General features: G+C 41.9%; 1 protein-coding gene across 4 annotated transcripts in view; it reads right to left on the bottom strand.

Annotated features, from left to right (window-relative positions):
- Window positions 1–16,993, bottom strand: part of FYN (FYN proto-oncogene, Src family tyrosine kinase) — a 137,751-nt gene that overhangs the window by 70,598 nt on the left and 50,160 nt on the right. For all 4 annotated transcript variants that reach the window (XM_069010963.1, XM_069010966.1, XM_069010965.1 and 1 more), the window contains exon 2: window positions 6,115–6,185. The gene's annotated coding sequence lies outside the window, so the exon portion shown is untranslated. The remainder of the gene's footprint in view (window positions 1–6,114; window positions 6,186–16,993) is intronic.

Below are 16,993 nucleotides of genomic sequence, written 5' to 3'. Positions count from 1 at the left end.
ATGCCTTACACTATATCTATAGATCTATTTGTCATTACAACATTTATTTCATTAGTAAGAGTAATACCCACAGAAATGGCCTTATCTGATGCCCAGAGATCCTGCTCTCCTTTCTTTTTATTCCCAGATATGATCTGTGTCTCACACACAGCATTATCACGCTCTCTCTACAGTGTTCCTCACTCCCTATGCTGCGGGGCTCATTAGCTGTGGGTTGAGAGCATTACCTACTAAGACCCTGTTGCTGCCTGATTATAAACTTGGCATAAACAGACCCAAGTTTGGCAATATTCTCCATGCTGGGTGTCTGCTGGGAGGCTTTTTTGTTCCCCTTGTTTTGTTGTCGTTTTGGATTTTTGGCATGACGTCAGACAAAATTTTTCAATCTAATTCTGAAGCAAGGCATGGGAAACTGGGATGATTTATTCATGTGAAAAGCTTCTGGTCGCTCCTCGAACAGCTCAAGAGGTTTTGTGATTTGGACCATAAATGTGCAAGGTGTCAAGGCAAAATCTTTTGTGTTTTGATCTCTGCAGTAAACTCCCAAACATGACTAAATTACTAACCTCTGAAAAAATAAACCTTAATTTGCATGAGCTCACTAAGGAGGTGATGCTTCCTAGCAACTAAATTCCCTGGAGATCCCACCTACAATGCTCCAGGATCCCACGACCAGTTGGGTGGCACCTGCCTGCTCAAAGCTTCACGTACACTTTAAATGACCAGAGCTGGACATGAAACCGGCTGCAAGCTGTTCTGTATCTGATTCTGAGCTCCTAAAGGGTTGGATGGCCCTGAATCATGTACGTGTTTATATCCAGTTCTCTGCAGGGGAGGAAGGGGAACATAAGGTGTAAAACACACCCGTGTGATGGACCAAGAGCTTTTTTATCAACTGCACCAGGGCACATACAGAAGAGAGCAACATGGATGTAACGCTCCCTAAAGCAACATCTGAATTTTCAAAATGTAATGTTTTTCTTTCAACAGAGCAATTGGAAGGCTTATTGTCTAGATTTAAAAAAACCCACAGCTGATTTACTACTTGCTAATCCTATCATGGATATTCAAGCTGCTGTAACATCATGACCCACTGCAAACATCCTTGTCATTGAGCCAGCCAAGAGAGCTGGGAAATACGGCTGTGTGAAGTGCTCTGTTCCATCTGCTGTTTTAATTGTCCTTCCCTGTTTCTTCTCTAGTGGCTACAGCAGGAGAGGCATCCACATAGATGGCCCACAGATCAACTCTCTTCTGCTGAGTAATTCCAACAATTGGATCACCTCAAACTTGGCAGGGAGGAAGGGAGAAAAAGCTATATTAAATGAATTACCAGTGAAATGTCGGAAAATTACAGAGACTGAGACAGTAGAAAGATCTCTTCTGCAGGAGACTGGAACATAACCTTGCTGTGTAGGGTTATCTGATTTAATAAACTGAACACAAGTATAACAATCCTTCACAGAAAGCAGATTAAATCCAGTCTGGTTGGGACTGGACACATGCAGTTCTGGGCACGGGATAAACCACATTGCTTAGAAATCTTGTGGACCAGATTTAACATTTACTACACCCAGCAGCATCAACATGCACATCTTCTGGATGGATTAGACTGGAAGAAAAGAAACAGACTAAAATTGAAGGAATTACAAGCATAGCATAGCATAGCAAATCTTGGTAAGCCCCAAATATATAAAAAGGTTCAAGTGCTTTCCCATACTTTCCTTCCTAAGGAGAAAGATCATCTTCAGCCCATAGGAAGAGATAATGAAGATATGTAACAGGAGGACACTGTGAGGCATCAGTGCCCAAATTACTGACTTCAGAAAACTAAAAGCTGCTAGAAATAGGACCAAAATGCACCAGGTCAGCCCTAATTACAGAGAACAGATAATGACTCAGCCAAATCCTCTTGTGGGTATGGCAGAATACAGGTAATAAAGCAAAAGTCAGGGTTTTTTTTGTAGTGAGAGCACAGATAATACATAGTTACTCTATAACACTTTCTGTCAGAAACCTGACAAGTGTGAAGAATTACCAAGAGAAATGCAATAGCATTTTTGGTAGACATCAAGGATATAAATAATTGTACCATACAAATCGGACACCCGGGAATGAACAGAGCATCACAATCTTTCTAAAGGCAAACAAATTATCTATGTGTAAAGATGCTGAAAATTTGTTTTTATATAATTTCTTAAAATCAAAGCAGTCATTACGTGCCTTTTTTTTTCTTTTTCTCCTTAAAATAAAGAGAGAAGAAAAAATTGGCTGTTCTAATAGGGGGGAAAAAAACCAAAATAGCAGACCAGCGTCTTAGCAGCTGAAATCCAAATTTTCCTTGACATATCTGAGCTACTAGAAATAACTGAAACCATTGTTTAAGATGTGCAGTTGCTTCTAGTCTACAGAGAAGTGTGCAAATAGAAGCAAAGCATCTCAGATTTCAGCTGAAACATCAAAAAGCCCTCAACCTGGGAATGTATCCCTGCCTAAATTCAGACGGAAAAGAGCCATGGACTCCCAGGCCCTGAGACACACATTCAACATCAAGGCCTGTGCTTGAAGCATTCACAGCTTTTCTGGGAAGAGGAAATCTGTAGGGAATGGATGAGTGCACGGTGGCACACCCGGCACAGAAAGATGCAGGTCAGGTTTACGGTACAGCAGGCCCTCAATTCACTTTGCAGCTTTATCCTCCCCTGATCCTGATGGCTGTCACCAGCTGCAGGGTCTAGATGGACACAGACAGAACCCCAAACTGCACAGTGTAAGTCACGCTTAGAAATACAAAAACTGTTACGAAAGGCAGGAGCTTCTAGGGGAGTGTGGACTGGCAAAGAGCAGTGTGACTGTGGGAAATAACACAACAGAGATCACCCCAAGGTTTTCTGTCCTACATCAGTCAGGCTTCTCGTGACTCCTTGCAGTTGTGTAAGGATCTGATGTGGAAGGGTGGCCGTGACCGCCTTCCACATGCCGTGGTCAGTGCAAACCTACAGTGCCACACGAGTATCTGCTGTGACACCCACAACGCTGCTTTACAGAAATCTCATCAAATGAAGGGTCTTCTCACACTGTCATCAGCTTAGCTGAGGGAGTTTTAAATTCAGCCAAGATTCCCCTCCCAGCATTCAAGTATATGTCTCTAATCAGCTCTTAAATCCATTATGAATTTTTGATATAGAGGCTGCATGACCTTTTCGAGGACTTTGATACAAGATGAATAAATAACTGCTGAGCCTCTGAGCTATGTCAAGATAAATTCAAAACGTCCTCTTGATGCCCAGTACTTCTTGGATTCAGTAGGGTAGGGACAGAGGCTGGGCAAAACTGTTTCCTTGTCTTATGTTTTTTGCAATTGTTTTTAAACTCTCTGGGAATTTGAAATGCCATAGGCAAACACACAGTGGGGTCAGAGATATTTCAGAGATCCTTACATATGAGAAACTCAAGGTCCCTGATTATTCTACCTCAAAATAAGATGTTGCAAAAAGTGTGAAGTGGGAAGAGTGAAAACAGCTCTGAAAACAAACAAAATTTGCACTCTGTTTATGTATTTTAATGGCTGCAAGAAAACAAATTCTAGAGCAAAATCCTGGAGCACAAACCCAGCTCCAGACTGACTTGAAGAAATTCCAGGATGTTTACAACCCAGCACTGAGAAGTGCCTCTTTTCATTGACTTACATCACTAAGCAAGACAGACAAGCTGGCAGTTTTCAGGTGCATCAGTTTGTCAGCTAATCCTCTTCCACATGTCAAAATTCAACCAAGTCAAGCAGCCATGCTCTTCAAGTCTGAACATCAACCACAGGTTGAGAAACATTGCCCAAGTAAAACCTCTGTGAATCAAATTGTGGGTTTTTTTTTTCCCTCACTAGCAAGTTTACTGCATCTGCATGACACCACATTTCCTTGGAGCCACAAGAAGCAACTTCCCTGATTTTGAGGTCTTCTTCAAGACTTCCCTCTCACAGGCAGAGAAGATGCAGAGTTTGCACTGACTGACAGTGAACAACAGCAAGGAGCAACAAAAAAGCACTTTTTTCACTCTGAGGATGGTCAGACATAATAGATGCCCAGAAGTGCTGTAGAGTTTCCAGCCCTTGATTTTAAAAATCAAGACCCTGAGCAACCTGACCTAATAGGACCTGTTTCAAGTGGGGGTTTGGACAAGACAACAGTTTATACAAGCTTCTTGGCAGTTTCTTGGCAGTTTTTTCCAGCCAGGATTATTCCATGACTCTAAGAAGCATGGTTCTTCTGTCTCTTTCGTCTTGCTGGTCTTGAACTATGTTCTCTTGTTAAGGTCAGCCATGGAGACTAGGCTGGTCTCAGCTGAAGCATCTTTGAAGGGAAATTAGAACGCAACCATCCGACTACTGGGTCTGCTGATAAACTTTTTTTTCCTTGATGTTACACAGCATCACTATTTCCAAATAGTTCTCCTCTTTCACCTGTGAACTTTGTCACATCCCACACAGAGCTCAGCCAGTTTGTAAGGACACTGGACAACTTTTAAGATCAAAGTATCAGTACTACCACCAAAAAGAAAACTAGATATAGATCCTATCCTCTTTGGTAGTTAAGTCACAACATTTTGTGGAAGTCACCACAAAACCTCATGGACTAATGAACACATGCTCTGGCCTCTGGCTCATCTCTGGCCCTACAACCAAATTCTAGTTAAATAATTGTTGTTTTTATTTCTCACAGGGATATAGATGCAAACTTATAACACGCAAAATTGTCAGAAAAGCTGATCCGAAGAGAGGAAATAACTTAAAAGAATGAGCTGCAGTAGGGTTTACTCAGGTAAAATTGTGCAGGACTTCTCATTTGGCCAGCTTCTTTGTGAAATTCTGGGCTTGACTATCGTATCTTTTTCTATCTCTACGAGTATATGTTCTGCAGAAGGCAGTGATCTACATTTAAACATCTGTTAGCTAATCCAGATCTTTCTGTATGATGTAACAACATCTGGGGGGTTTTAAATGGTAGAAAAGAACAAGTGTTCTCACAGAACCAGTCTTTGATTTTCAGTTTTCTACCCTGCAGGCTATCTGACTCTGAAGTCTTCTGCCAGTGGAGAATAAGCCACTTTTCATCTGCAATCTGCACATTCTGCCCAAAGAAAAAGCATCAGTCCAAACCCTGTTTGGCCAAGGGAAAGCAGGGACAAAGTCCTCTGCTGACATGTTTCTTTTCCCAAGGATGATTGATTGGTACTACCCAGAACTGTGTATACTGACGGTCTCCTAGAGGGAAAGGCAAGATGAGCCTACAAACTGCTCCAAATCTGCTGCCTTTATTTTTTGCAGGTTGGAAGAGCTTTCTCTGAATTACTTCCCTCTAGTTGGGACATGTCACTAATTACCTCCTGCTCTTCTCTGTCTCTTTCTACTTCAGAGTGGTGCAACTCAGCAGCACAGACACACGATGTGCCATATTCCCAGAGCACTGAGGATCAGAAGCCTGTTGGAAGCTGATGCCTCTGGAAGTGTTGCATACAGTACAGTCAGACAAGCAGCAAAGCTTGTCATGTGGTATGGAAAGGAGGAATAAGGAAACTGGTGTAGCACACATTAACTACCTCCTTATCTCTCAGACATAAGCAAACCATCTTAGTTCCACATGACATGACAAGGGTGCCAGTCAGACATTCTGGGAAGAGGTGGAAAGACTGTAGAGTGACTGGACATCCCCACCACTTTGGGAAATAGGTGCTCCCTCTGCATTACTTTTGCTCCTGATCTCTTACACAGCTAGTATGCTTTTTTTATACCCCTTGTTTTTAAATTAGGGCTTTTTATTTCTTCTGCTCTAAGTTTCAGCTCAACCACTCTTCAGCAGAATGGAACAGCTACAAACACAATAAGCAGATGCCACTGGAGCAAATGAAAACACATTCCTCGCCCTGAGGCCCAGCATGCTGTTCTCTGTCAGTGCTTCTCATACTGCGAGTCTCCATACCAGAGGAAGAACAACATGTATAATCAACTATATCTCTGTATTTTCCAGAGCTAAAAAAAAATTAAGACTGAAAAAAGCTAAAACAATCTTTCTGAAATTCTCATTGAAAACCAGAATTGATCAAGACAGCACCACTTACCACAGTTTCCCCCCTGAACAGAGCAAGTTTACATTCACCACATTTCCTCACAACTGGCTTGAAAACATGCCCTGTAAAATAAGAGAGAAAGGGAAAGAAATAATTAGTGGCTGAAACACAACAAATTATGTTACACTTTTTTCTCTCTCTACTGATATTTATCACCAACTTCCACCCTTTTTCCTGGTTTAGGGAAGGGGGTAATTTGATTTGAACCTTCACAACTAATTATTGAATTCCACTGGTATTATGCAAAATATTAAAATAATTGCAGGACTCCCTCAGACTGCTCAGAGACATCACTGTCACTTACATGATGGCTATTCAGACTTCAGGGAGACAAGGTCAACAACATGAAATGCACAGAAGCACACAGGAAGCATGCCAATTATTTTAGATCCAGCCCTAAAAAAAATTGGTCAACCCAGTAACTCTTAGTGATTTTGTTTTAACAAACTGGTTTTGGAATTTGATGCACATAGGTTCATGACAGCTTCCTTGTTTGAAAACTACAGAAAGGGAAAAAAGGGCTTGTGCCACACGACATTTTTAGGCTGTATTAATTACTCAGCATTCTCTAGGAGAACAAAGAGGGAGAAGAAGGAAGCCAACACAATATCCAGCTTGACACACACTAGGGCCCATTTAAAGAAGATGGAGAGCAAAAGTGACAAATGCCATCATTTTGGCAACCCTGAGTAAATTTCAAATGACAGCTAAGCCTTATTTTTCCTTGAGGCAAAATCTTTGAAAGAATAATTCGTGGAGCACAGACTAACAACGACATTAAAACATTTAGTTTGTAAACTCCTAGAAGATGGAGGAGCAAGGATTCTGCTGGTGTTCAGGGCTGGGAGTGGTAACTGTGCAGCAAATGGAGAAGAACACAATTTTCAGTGCCCAGGTGTCCACACCAGTGAAGCCAGACTAAATTTGAACTGCTTTTAAGTCCCATTCTCCCCCAAGTACATGGCTGAACTTTCCACCAGAGAGGTATCTGTGAAATTACTGCTGGATGAGTAACTTCACAGCTATACACAGATGACTTGGAGCCCTGCACTACTGATTGTGAAAACCTGCCTCAGCTGCAGAAACAGCAAGTCTTGTGCCAGCACCTCTCCTGAAAGATGCTGTTGGCATAAACAGGAAACAAAAGGGAAATGGCTTCTTAAATCAAATTATTTTTACTGGTCATCATTACATGAAAAACAGTTACGAAATTAAAATTTCTATTAAGGAATAACTGAATAAATATTCCTCTAGAACATGGAAACTGGATCACATTGCTCTAAGTCCTGATTAGCAAGCAGACATCTGATATTATAATGCTCAGACTTCATTTGAGTGGAGGGTTCATGGTGGGGAGAAAAGAAAGAAAAAAAGCATCATTACAAATCAGAGGAGGCTGTTGTGAGAGATTTTAGGAACAGACATTTTTTAACAAAAAAGTACAAATGTAAGCATCTTCTTCTCTGCTTGCTTTCTCTGTTTAGCAGTTGAGAAGAAGAGTGGGCATATCAAGGAATAAAGAAAAAAAATGAACACCCCTTCCTCTCCCATCACCTTTTGTACAGCTTGGCAGAGTTTATGAAAACACTGAAAAAAAAGTGGGTCTTAACTGCTTTGCTCAAACTCAGGGAAGGTGGTTATTATTCCAGTGCCATCCATTTCCCTCCCTAGCTTGCAGGCATTTGGCCTGGAAAGAAAAAATCAAGTCAAGAAACTCTACTTCTGCCTCCGAACTAATTGGATAAAATCTGCATGCAGAAAAGTTAGAGGCTTGAGAAAAGAGCCAGGTCCAAAACAATCCAATGGCACCTCAACTCTGGATTAGCTCATTATTTTCTTCTACACCATGAGACTGATTTAATAATTTCCTCAGACGAGCGACAAATAAGGGAACTCTGTACTCCATGCTGCCGGTCCCAGGAATACTTGAAAGACAGGGGCTGGCACCACTGCCAAAAGGGGCTGAACTCCCCCCAGCACTGGTGTGGAGCTTCTGGATGCAGCCCCCACCGTGCTCCCTTCCTCCTTCCCTCAGCCCAGCACAAATGCCTGTGCAGCAACCAGGATTAAACCAAACTGGGGAAATTCTTCAGCCAAGTTTGCAAAGTGACTAAAATAAAATAAAATAACAAAAGAAGAAATAAAAAAGATAAAGGCCTGTGCTTGACTCTAGGGTAAAAGGAAGGAAAGGATGGAAAGGATGGACCAATAGTATAGCTCCACTGTTACAGTATGGGAATGCAGACAGCTGCTTTAATACATGCCAAGGGAGTCTAGTCCAAGGCTTTCACTGAGACCACGCATGACAAAAACTACCAAGAGGACTAGGGAAAGGGATGTCTCGTTAAATCTGAGGCAGATTCACAATTTGCCACATCTCTAGCCTTGCAAGATCTTCAGAACTGTGGGGATGACAGACAGAAAGCTTGGGGAAGCCTTTTGCTTGATTTTAGATGATGGTGCAAAATGTGCTCTATCTCTTTGGCTACAAAGGAGAGGCTTGGAGGTAGAACAGGAAGGGAGAAGGGAAGTATTCTGCTGCATAACTGAGGGCGAGAGTTGGACATGGCTTGCAGAGTAAACCAAAGATTATTCACCATTTCTTTGCATTCAGTCTGGGGGCCTGTACAGAACTCTAGTTTAGTCTTAATGATTTTCATTCTACCCAAGAATGTAGGGGAAATATTCCTTTTTTTTTTGAAGGCTTTGGATCGTGTTACATATCTCCAAATTTTGACGAGCCCTTTTCAGAAAAGCTCTGGCGACTTTGGAGGGTATAGCATAGGAGATGCAAAATAAACTGATGTAGGCCTCAAGGCACACCAATATAGGCTTCTTTTACAACTAGTATAACAAATAGAAGAGGAAACAAAAGGTTTGTCCAACCAGTATCCAAATGAAAGCTGTCCAAGCATCTCCTCCTACATGGTAAGATACAGGAAATCCTTAGCACACAAATGGACACAAAAAGTTGGGCTGAATTTCAGAGCGACATGATTTGAAACATTAAAGAAAAACAAAACACTTTTGGGGGATAAACAGAGTTATTATCTGCCAGGAACAGCCTTTTCCTGTAGGCAGCATGAGCTCCAACAAACTGCCACCTTTTACCAAAAACCCATATCCCCCTGCTAGTGTTACATATATATCAGCAGCGTATTTATGTAGCCTTGTGTAAAAATTACTTCCTTTTGGAAAGAAAGAAGTATTTTGTGAAACAGAATGTGGCAAGTATCATAACTACACATCATTTGTGTGTTTGGTTTCATGACATTGTCTGCTTCATGGGACAACCTCTATTGTTCCTCATCAGCTTTCAGATGTGTTTTTGTCAGTTCACACTGGGATCACAATTAAGTTTATTACTACTGGCAAAAGAGAAATCACTGAAAACAGACAAGGTAAGTAGTTTTTTTCTCAAGCCTGCACTCCCAAATCCATCAGCACCCACCAGCTTCAAGGATCTTTGGATCAAGTGCGTTGTGAATAACCCTAGATGTGAGCACACAAAACTCCTGATTGTTCACTGAAGCAAAAACTGTTCAGTGATAATCTACCCACCAGTGAAAACAGATAATAACACGACTGAAAGCATAAAAACAGCCACACCGAGGGGCCTGGTCTGGTACATGTTGCAGTTCATATGAGTTTCACACAGCTGGAGGAAGTGGCTGGTTGAAGTCATAAGTGGTCTTACATACTTTTCAAATGCTAGTAGATGCAATTGAGTTTATGGTACTCAAACACAGAGGAAAATCTACATAATTATAACCATCTGTCAGCTTTCTATTAGCAACATGCTTCTGCTGCTGTTTTTTCAAACCTCAAGTAGAAGCAGGCATTCCTGGTGCTTGGGCTGCTATTTTACTTGGCAAAAAATGGGAAGATAGGAAGTTTTTCATGCTGAACAGTTTACAAAGGAACGTGTCTGGATCAGGATGTGTAACCAGTAAATGAACTGGATCCACTTTGTAAAGAAAGTGTTGGTTAGTCTTCAGAGTAACAGCCTGCCTTTTCATCTGTTCCAATGTCAGTCATGCTTACGTTACAAGTACATCATACCACACAGACTTTGGGCCATGAATTGGTCCAGAAAGTACTTTTCAGTAGTAGGTTACTAGGGCCCTCTAACAATCTTGAGTTACCCTTTTCAGACCAGTTGAGGATTCTGTTACCCAGGACTCTGCTGACACTGCTGTTTGAACAAATCTATGGAAGCATACACATTCAGTTTTTAACGGGGTGCATGCAGCATTCTCCACCCATTCCCACCACCTAAGATTTGTAACCCTACTAAAACCAAAAACCAACCAACCAAACCTCCAGCTGTCCAAAAACAAGAAATCCCTTCTAAAGGCAACACTAAACAGAAGGAGAAAAACAATCTCCTACATGCTGAATTTACACAGCCAGTTTATAAAGGAACTGCACATCTTAACTTACATAAAGTAATCCTTTACTGTGCAATGCCAGATTACATATAAAGAGCCCTTATCCTGTGAACATCTGAAGTTTTCCAACAATAAAACATTTAAAGTTTAAGGGACACTTATAGGCTTGTTCTTACACAGAGACAAAAGCCTCCCTGTTAGCCTGAAACTACCCCTTTTCCAAGTGAGGTCCCAGATAGCTGGCACATGATATGAAAAAGCCCGGTCATCAACAGGCAGGGGAGGAGAGAGCTGAGGGCAGAAAGAGGGAACTCCCACCAAAATCTGCTTTTGCAATGAGCCCAGACAACCCCAGACAACAGCAAAGGGAAAAAAACCAACCCGAAACACCATTAGAAGACTTAATACTAAGACACTACTATTCTGGTGGTTTGTCCTCTCATGCAACAGTGCCAGAACTTGGAAAGACGATAGTGGCTATGGGACAGGCACCCTGCATTTTTTAATGTGAAAGTCACTGGATATCGAAAACAGTTACTGTAAAGCTTCTGCACATCCAGGATGTAAACAAGGATAACCAGATCCCTCTATTAAAGGAGTTCAAAAGTAGTTTAGTAGTTTCAAAACAAGAATGTTTGTCTGCACCATCAAATTTGTTCCTGTCTAAAAACACGTCTGCCCTTTCCATTTGGAGCAGAAGGAACTCAGATGCCAAGTCACCACTGCAGTGGCAACAAGTCTTAAGAAACAGGAAACGTGGGAGGAAAACACCAGGAAAACACTGAGGCTTTGGTTGAACTTTTTCTGATTTAATAAAATGGAGCTATAAAGAGAAAGAAACTCACAAACTGTGCTAAGGATCAAAAGCTGAACTGCCTCTTCTCTGTGACACTTCAATCTCCTCACACATTGGGTATATTGACTTATCTTTAGCAGACATGCTGCTGTCAGCTGGCCCCCATGTTCTGCGGCTCCCAGCCCTGCCAAAGCAGGCTGCTTGCTTTCCTTCACCCTGGGCTGTGCCCCTCACACAGGCAGTTCAAGCCCTTCAAGCTGATATTGACAGCTCAGTATCAGTGATATTAGTACCTTTCCCTTTTCTCTACTTTCAAGCTGGATAAACTAAACAAAATCTTCATTCACAACTCCTTTTCCAGGCATCAACTTGCTTTGTAAGAGAGAGCTGAAAGCATAAAGCTGGGATCTGGAAACATGGCAGCATCCAACCAAGAACTCTGCATGGAAGGCGCCAGTACAGGCAGAGAGTGTGGATGTGTACAGAGACCCAGCAGAGGCAGATGTAAAGAATCAAAAGATGCCAACAGCATTAAGAAACCTCAGTGGGACAGCTGGTGGTTATGGTGAGCATGTGGAGAACGACACAGTGAAGCCACTGGCAACAGAAAGGCAATCGTGATGGCACTCATGGCCCGTTCCTAAATCCTGCCTTATGAAATTGTTCTGAGAAGAACCCCAAACCTGTGGCACCCCTGGTCATCCTCACTGCTGGGGAGAGAAGCAAGTGTGCAGCTCTGTGTAAGCCGAAAGCCAGCACGTGCTGTGTGCACCTCAGTCTCCCCCTGGAACTGCCTGTGCCTGTGTCAGGAGGCCGTCAGCAGCCATGGGGGATGAGCAATCCATAGGGGAAGCTATTAGCAAGCTCAGTATGGAGCAGGCACTTGGACTGAGAGTGCTACATTGAGGGGCATGTGATTGTAGCAGCATACTTTAGTTCTTGAAATAGTAGAAAAATTACTTCATTAATTATGGGAAGAGTACTTGCATTTCTCTTTGCAGAAAAATGAGAAGTACTATGCCCCAAACAATTTTTTTAAAAATAAATGAATGGAAACCATAGTCCTAAAAACAGACTGAACTCTTCATCCCTCTCAGCTGGCTCCTAGAAATGCTGCTGGGCATCTCTGGAGCTGAGGGAGGGCACAGGCAGCCAGTAATGCAGGGACATGGTGGCTAGAGCCAGTGCTGCATCCCTCTCTCACACCCTCAGCCTGCCCATCCTTATATGCCCAGCATCCCAGCGGCATTAGTGAAACACTTCTATGGCCAGAAATAAGCACTCACATCATTATGAAAGTTAAAAAAGACAGCAAAGGGAAAAAAACCCATGCATAATGTAAGGTTTCAGAAGCTTTTGTTTTAATAATTGATTTTCCCGTTTGTCTCAAAGAAGAAAATGCTTTCCTTCTGAAGATACAGGATTGACCCGGAAGGACCTTTAGCAGAAACTGGCTAAACAGTGTATTTACAAACCTTCTGGAGAAGTAGTAAAGGCCATTTAGAAGTACAATTACACTGCAATGCAAATGTAGCTGTTTTGTATACAAAAATTTGCTTTTATAAGCAATTGTTATTATAAACAAATTTCCCCTTCCCTCTTAAGAGAGAATCTTACTTATACAATAAATATTTTTGTGCTTTGATCAGTGTGCAACGTTTCAATTAAGGACATTATTTCCCTGACATACAGTGAACACATACATAGAGAATATATAGAATATATATGCTAGTGCTGCAATATTATAGTACCCATAATGTCAGCCATTCCCATTGTGCAAGAAATCATAGAAAATACACACATGGGAATATACAGTCTCAAAGTCCTGGCAAATTTACTTCAAGGCTTTAAAGGTTAAAAGAATTCAGCACGAGTGTCTCTTAGGACAAACTCGGGGTGTTTACTAAGGACTTCTTGTAGTTCAGTCAATACGTGGATTTAGCTATTTTTGAGTGTGCCAAATAATACTTCTATCTTGTACATGTAATACTTTAATGGCTTGATTGCTTCCTATTGTGGTTTTCCTAACTAGTGTAACTCCAAATTGTCAAGGAGTGAAAAGAAAGCACGGCCCAGTCTGCAACTGCACCCCATAAGCTGGGGGGGCAGGCAAGGCGAGTCTTTGCAGAAACTACTCCACCTACTTCATGTGCCACACTTCCTGAAGTGAAATATAAAAACGTTGAAAAGAGGCTGAAATTTTGCAAGAAGGGACTATTTGTAAACCTATTTCTGTATCAAAGAAGGCCCGTGATGTGAAAAATAAACAGTGTAAGAAAAGAATATAGCAACACGGTTAGAATACAAACAATGGGAATGCTGCACTGTAAACTAATTATTAACTACAACAAGCTGAAAATAAACTGTTTCCTTTTTGCCATGTTCACTTTAATCTTCTGAGAGGCAGGAAGGGGAAAGACAGGAGGAGGCAGCAGTTTCAGACTTGTGGATCTTATCAAATCCCAGATTGGATGATTAGAGCACAGCTAAAAAGAAAACATCCTCTCTCCCCACCTCCCTCCCTCCCCAGAAAGGAAGCACAGACTTTAGGACCAGTCTGCAGTGTTTGTTTGCTGCTCTTTAAAGGATTACTCTGGAGAGCATTTTTCTTAAGCTGTTCTTATCTCTTTCTGGAAGTTTCAAAATAAACAAGAGTACTGGAAATAGAAGAACAAAAATCTTGACTATCTGCTTTATATTTTTTAATAGTGAGACAAGTCAAGAAATAAGGCCCTTCATTGTCACACAAGACAAAACGGAAGGGAGCTTTAAATCTGACAAATATCTTTGCAAAACCTAGGAAAAATCACCAATGGGCTGAGGATGGGGATAAGTGGGGGGGGGGGGGGGAAGAGGGCTGTCCATCATGCTACTTCACTGATTATTTATCTACTTACTTTAATGATGAGACTTCATGTTGCTGGGTTCTATATCCAGGGAATAAAATAAATAAATAAATAAAAGGACCCACCACAAGAAATTACTGTATTTTGACAATTATTTTCAAAAAACACTCTAAACAACCAACCCTCCTCTCTAGTGGCTTCCAAAAAAGACTCTCCCATACTGCAAACAGGAAATTAAATTCTCAGGACAACACACTAGAACTATGAATGAAAAGATTTTGCACTGATGTAATGCTTAAGCCTCAAGCTCAAGCTCAAGCCTTTCACACTGCCCTTAAAGACATCAGGTTTTCTCTCAGAAAGCAAGTGTTCCAGGGTGAACCAGAACAAACACAAGGCTCATGTAATTCCAGGATTGTGCTACATTAATATAAACCTCTTTTCAATGCAGAAGCCACATAAAAGCATTTATTTTGCTGAAATATTCTAAGGATTTAAAATGTCATTACTATTCAGTATAACCTACCTACTTTTTTTTTGTCTTTTGTTTTTCAAGATTAAGCAAATGCCTGATCAGTGGAACTAATGAAACTGAATTTCCAACTCATCTGGACTCATGATGCTAACTTTACAACGAGAGTCCTTCCCAGACAGCATCCTGGCTCTCCCATAGCCCCAGATGCCTGGTACCCAGTCACTTTTAGTGTGTAAGCCCCGCTGCAGCCACTGCTCAGCTGCTCCAGGGGTGCCTGCAGTACCCTGCTCCTGCTGCCAGCACAGCCAGCCCATCTCCTTGCAGCAGCGAATGCACTGGAGAAAGAGCCGGGAAGTCAAATGCTGCCCCTGAAGGCCCCTCCCTGGCTGGAGACAGCCTGCAAACTTAGAGCAGGACTGATGTGCAAACACACTGAGTTAACAGCCTAACCCCCACTTCCTCAGGAAACTAGGCTAAAAAATCTGGTTTTTCTCTTGCTATGCCCCCCTCCTACACCACCAACTATGCAGATTCAGCTTTAAAAAAAAAATTAAAGAGTAACATAGACATAAGGCTTAAGGGCCTATATCCCCATACAGCATCTGGATTTCTGTCTCAGACATGTTTCAGAAGTGTCACTGATTTCCTGTTTAATATTCATGTTTTATTGCTGCACAAAGCCAGCCTCTGCTCAAAGAGCGATATATTACTCTCCTATCCTCCAAGAAGATCCTTAATGAGGATGTTCTGGTTTCTTGATATTCAGAGACCTTCTGTTGGTATCAGCAACCAGAAGATCAGCATATGCTTGAACACACAGCACACAGACAAGGAAAAGGCAGCTCTTCCTATTAAAACAGAGCTACAGGATTAGAAGGGACCTCGAATGACCATCCAGGTGGCTTCCCTGCTCAAGGCAGGATCAACTACACTTATGTTATTCTTTTTATTAGGCCACCTGACCCAGCTGGGGAAAAACAGATGTGCTTTGGGGCTCACAGTCCCTTCCTGAGCCTGAAACCTCTCCCCTGTGTTGCCTTGGTCCAGCCCTCAGACACGCCAGTTGGTCTGGTAAGATGCCTGCCGGCAAACCCTGCCTTCCTTGCATTGCCATGGTTACGACGCTGCTATTACCGTGCATGTTGAGCCTATTTTTAAAAGCCTGCAATGACAGGAGATGCTGGTTAGGGCCTTAATCTCAATAAAGTTTAAAATTACAATGAGTGCTTACTACATGTGCAAGTGCTGCACTCTGAAAGCCAAAGATGGGTGGTGAGCTGCTCTGCATTGCCTGCATCCCAGACAAAAAGAGAACATTTTAAAGGAGAGACCTAAGGGAAAAGAAGAAAGTAATCCCGCCAATATTAACCGGCTGGGTTAGGTCAGCAGAAAATCTGTAACGACACGTCAGAAAGCAACTTGTGTGCACTGGAAGAGACAGGCATCACAGGAGGCTGGAGGAGAAAGATGCCCTCTTAGAGCTGGCTGACAGATGGGAAGTAGAGAGGAAGGGAGGGTCTTTGGTGATAAAGATAGGCACCTTGTGCTGAATGATGAAATCAGTAGAGGAGTGCATAGGGAAGGTTATACTGCTAAAAAATGAGGAAATGGGACAATTTCTTTACAATTTTGTAAAGACATTCTGGACAGATGGAATTATAATTTGAAGATGCCAGAGAAAAGGATGTTGCAGTAATTCAAGACAACAAATGAGTGCTTAGATGTGAATTTCAACTGCGTGATGTGGATAGCACAGGGCATTTATTAAGAGACAGTATGCAAGAAGAATCTGCTGATCACAGTGTAAAGACAGAGGGAACCGAGAGATGGACAGATTTTGGCCTGGCTAAGGGACACTGATGTTGTCCATGGCAACAGCAGTGTGAGATAATGGGGAGAGCTGCAGGTGGAGGGAGGAAGGGAGGTATCAATGGATATCTGTTTAGTCAGGCTGAATGAGACTTGATGGCTTGGTATCCACAAAGAAGTGAAGAAAGACTAATTGAGGTTATAGCTTGGGTGAGGGGAGAGAGGACTAGTTTTATGTTCCAGTCTAAACAACCTTATATATCTACATATCTATGTCTCTGATGATTATACATACACATATTTGTGTAAATACGCATTTGTATAAACACATATTTGCATATATACATATAACAGACCTGTCTGTATGCAAAGGAATCAGAGATAAAGCTGTAGTCAGAATAGGAGAAGAGAAAGAACACAGCCCTGTACTCCCCGACAAAAAACAGAAGTGGAAAAAGGCCTTCCTCCTTTTTTTTTTGTAGCATGACTGGTAACAAAGCATGTAGTGACAAAATTCTTGCCTGCTAACCCCCTGGAAAGTTTAAGCAGTCAA

Source organism: Aphelocoma coerulescens, chromosome 3 (assembly GCF_041296385.1).
Source record: "Aphelocoma coerulescens isolate FSJ_1873_10779 chromosome 3, UR_Acoe_1.0, whole genome shotgun sequence".
Taxonomy (NCBI): Eukaryota; Metazoa; Chordata; class Aves; order Passeriformes; family Corvidae; genus Aphelocoma; species Aphelocoma coerulescens.
Note: the sequence above shows the minus strand (reverse complement) of the source record. Positions and strands in the feature narration are given on the sequence as shown.